Here is a 4,722-nt window from a genome sequence, read left to right on the forward strand (position 1 = left end):
TCAGAAAACTGACCTGTGTGGATTAGATCTAAGGCCCCACTGCCCTCTGGCTTTCCGGTAGGGTTTGCCAGTGGAGAGCACTGCAGATGATCAGCAGAAGGTAGGAGAGTGATGTCACAAGGTATTTACTCCACAGGTTCCCTCCAGCAGGGTTGCCATAATCTACCTGTGTCCTTCAACTGAAGGTCACAGTGCCTGTTAAATTTCCTTTGGCCTACAGCTGTTTTTTTTTGTTTTGTTTTTTTAGCTTCCCTTAACTACTCTTTTCTCACTTGGCCCTCTAGCACCAGGTCCTACTTCTGGAATTAGTTTAAGGATTCTGGAAGATACTTGGGGGCTTTATTAACTATTTCCCATAGTTTTGTAAAATGTCATTCTAGCAAATCCTTCTCCATTACACAACCAAATATCCCATAATTTTCCTCCTGGGCCCATGACTAAAAAACATATCAAAAACACTTGAAGGTAAAACTATAGTTTCTTCCTTTCCTTACTCATCCTTGAAGAGAGAAAGTCAGGGAAGAGGAGAGAAATTATGTGAGCAGCATAAATCGTGAAATTTTTAAAATAATATGCCTTAAAACCCAGAATGTATGTTGTAAACACAGAATTTATCGGCAAAAGGCCTGAGCTTGAGATGTATTATGTTGTATAGGACGCTCAGACTCTCTGGGTCACTGTTTTCTGGTTTGTCAAATGGAGTTGTGAACTATTGGTTCCTCCTATGCTTTGTTACTTGTCAGCTGAGATTATTAATAAAAAAGTGCTTGTATAGTTAAACAATATGTTAAATATTAATTATTGATACTANTTAATTTGGCTCTCCATTCAAAAACAGCAGTGTCGGTGGATATTTTGGCATTATTGTTGAATTTATGCTTACTTTATTCAGAGGTTTATAAGCAAAGTAAAAAATTCAGACATAGCTGGGGAACACACCATGAAATACATTTAGATTTTCTAAAATTGTGTATTCTAAAAACAGGCATAATCATTTGAGAGCCTCACTCATGTGTTCGCTTACCATGAAAGCAATTATTGTATTAAAAGCTGGAGTGTCAAACGCACAGGTGATCACTTCTTCCACATAAGATAGGCCTTGATCATAAAACTGCATCCTGATAGCTGCTCTGGGCAATGGAAACAATTTTTTAAATTTATTCTCCAAGATCACTGTGGAGATTTTCTACAAAATTAGGTGATGGTGAATGCATATGGAGTTCTTATAAACAACTGATATGCCAAACTAGTTACAGGAATATAATAAAGCCTCAATTTAACTCTCCTCTTAACAAAAGATACATTTTGGAAAATATTAACCAATAGGCTTTAAACTATGGTGAAGCTTTCAAAGCTCCTGTCGCCACGAATTTAGAGAACTCACACTCTCAATATTCATCAGAAGTGCCTCTGACAGAATTCCACCTTTAATATGACTTTTGAGCGTGCTCTCATTTCCTGGAAAAAAGAACATCAGAACAATTTATAATAAAGTTGTAAAACTCACAGGGTCCAAAGTTAGGAGATGGAAAAGGCAATATATGACAAATGTTTAAAAGTATGTTTCCAGGACATTTCTAGGCTGAAAAAGGTTAATAGTTCATATTTAAGACCATATCCTCAGTATGAACTATTATTCAATTTGCTAGGTAATAATTCTTTAACCACAAAGCACTGTTCCTCAGTGCTTTTCTTAACTTGAGAAATGTAACACTTCTGTAGAGCATAAAGAAAAAATCAATTCTCTCTGTATTAAGTTTCAGTGTCAGTAGAGCCAAATATTTCAGTGTTAAGTTCTTCATACTACATAATTTCTATGAAGCAGATAATAAAATGGTTACATGTAACATTCTTATTTCTTTCACCTTGTATTTAAAAGAAATTACTTCGATGGCTTCTATCATAGTTTGTAAATTATCAAAACTAAATGTAACTGGAGTTCTATTTAATATTGTGTCAGGCAATGGACTTGAATAAAACACAGATAAAACTGACCTTTGAGTAAGGTAAAAATAGGCCTTTTCTTCATTAATTAATACATAATTTAAAAATAAATCAATTTCTTTTTGAGAGTAAAATATCTTGGAAATAAATCCCAGGAAAGCATGGCTTTATGTTTTTATCTATTTATATTCTAAGCAGGGCATCCAAATAAAGAGTAAGAAAAAAATCAAATTAACAGTATTTTCTAGGCAAAAAATTACTACATAAAATTAGTGATTATCAGGGTCTCAATACAAATAACGATAGACTACACTGAAATAAAAATATGTCTTAAAATTATTCCATTTTTAATACATGAATCAAAAAACTTAAAAGTTCAAAATTCTAATGTGATACAAGTAAAATAAATAAAATTCAAGTAAAAAATATAATAGTACNCTCAGTCGTCCCTCAGTATCCTGGGGGATTGGTTCCAGGACCTTCACAGTTACCCAAATCTGCAGATGCTCAAGTCCCTTATATAAAATGGCATAGAACAAAGCATACAGTCCACCCTCCACATGTGCAAATTCTTAAAAACAGACAGAAAGTACTGATTTTGGATCTGTAGTTGGTTGAATTTGCAAATGTGAAAACAAGGGATAAGGAGGGCCAACTCTATGCTTATTGAAAAAACTATGAACATAACTGGACCTGTGCAGTTCAAACCCATGTTGTTCAAGAGCCAACTGTTTATAGCTATAGAGATAGAGATAAAGATAGAGATGAAACGAGAGGAGGAGGGAGAGAGAGAGAGAGAGAGAGAGAGAGAGAGAGAGAGAGAGAGAGAGAGAGAGAGAGAGGGAGGTTTAATTATGGAAAGAAGCAACAAAATTTATCATCTTACCCATTTGTAAGTGTTCAGTTGTGTTAACTATATTTTATTGTGCAGTATATCTCTAGAACTTTTTCATCTTGCAAAAACCGAAACTCTATGCCCATTGAACAGCTCCCCATTTTCTCCTCCTCCCAGCCCTTGGCACTAAAATTCTGCTCTGTTTCTGAGTTTGACTACTTTAGATACCCCATATAAGTGGAATCTATAGTATTTGTCTTTATGTGACTTGGCTTCTTTTACTTATAATATTGTCCTCAAGTTTCATCCATGTTGCAGCATGTGACAGAATTTCCTTTTTTTAAAAGCTCCATAATATTCCATTCTATGTATATACCATATTTTCTTTATCTGTTCACCTGTCAATGGCAATTGTGGTGTTGCTTCCACCTTTTTGCTGTTGTGAAATAATGCTGCAATGAGCATAGGTGTGCAAATATCCTTTTCAGATCCTGCTTTCAATCTTTGGGAGATATATATATATATATATATATATATATATATATATATATGTATAAATTTGCTGGATTTTGTATATATATAATATATAATATATAATTATATATTATGTAATACAAATTATATAATATATACCTAATTTACTGGATTGTTATAGAAGTAATTTTAATTACTACAATAATTTAAAACAGATCTATAGATTTAATTTGGAGATTGCCCTTTTTTTCGTCCCCTTTCATTCTGCAGTCTCATGCTACGACAATTAACCTGTGGCCTTTGACTGTTCANATGGGAAAAAATGATTAATAGAATAACATAAGCATTTGATTAAAATGTTCAAAGTAACAGCAAACAAGATCGCAATACATCCAGAATTTCCTTGTAGTGCTTTAGTGTCTATTTACACACAAATGCTACTCAATATAGGATCCTCTCTCCCCTCAGGCATTCCATGTTACTCAGTTAACATTGCCTGTTAATCATGGCTTCATGTATATCACTTTTTCTTATTCAGGGGTTATCTTCCCCCTTCTTCACTGAACTTCTATCACCAGGGTACTAACCTTACTCCTCTCACCTCATGTATTATGGTAGCTTCCTAACTGCCTTTCCATACTCCAAGCATCACACACTAATATGAAACTTCTGCAGTATTTATAATGGCTCTCTTATACTCAAGTGTCTTTGTGACTACTTCATGAATTTTTAACATCACTGAGCCTCCTGAAGTTTATATTCTTGCCTCTCCACCATCAGGCTCAACCTGTTTCTCTAGCTTCATCTTTGACTGTCTCTGTATGAATCTTAACTTTCAATTAAGAAGGAATTTTTATTTGAACCATGCTTCTGTTTCTTTATTCAAGCTGTTTACCCAACTGGAATCTATGATCTCTGTTAACCTCACCTATTGACAGACTGAATTCTCAAACTCCCATTTCTAAACACATATCCTCCAAAAAACCTTCATGGAGTTATCTCCCCTCCCTTAAATTGTATAACTAGTCATCTGATTATATCACATGCTCTTTGAGGGTTCATCTTTATATATTCCCTATTGTATCTAAGTCAGTACCTTCCTTATACATAGAAAGTCCTGCTTAAATATTTGCATTAGGTTATGTCACTTTCACAATGCAAGCACAAAAAAGGCAGAACATTTACTAGAGCAATGTGGTCAACAGTGTTTGGAAACCCCATTTGAAGTATTTTTGATACAGACTTGGTGATGGCTTGTGACTTTACAGTGACCTGTCAAGGGCTCCCCAGCAGTGAAAACAATGATGACCGACAGAAACTGTACCAAGTATGTTTTGACTTCCTATGGTATGAGATTGAGGAGTCACATAAATTTGATTATGTGAAGAAAAACGGTTGGGTCAGAAATTATTTCCAAGTGTTTTTGGTAAGACAAATGCTAAATCATCAATGTTTATTGGATCATTTCA

The sequence above is a fragment of the Hipposideros armiger genome, unplaced genomic scaffold (genome assembly GCF_001890085.2).
Source record: "Hipposideros armiger isolate ML-2016 unplaced genomic scaffold, ASM189008v1 scaffold_452, whole genome shotgun sequence".
Lineage (NCBI taxonomy): Eukaryota > Metazoa > Chordata > Mammalia > Chiroptera > Hipposideridae > Hipposideros > Hipposideros armiger.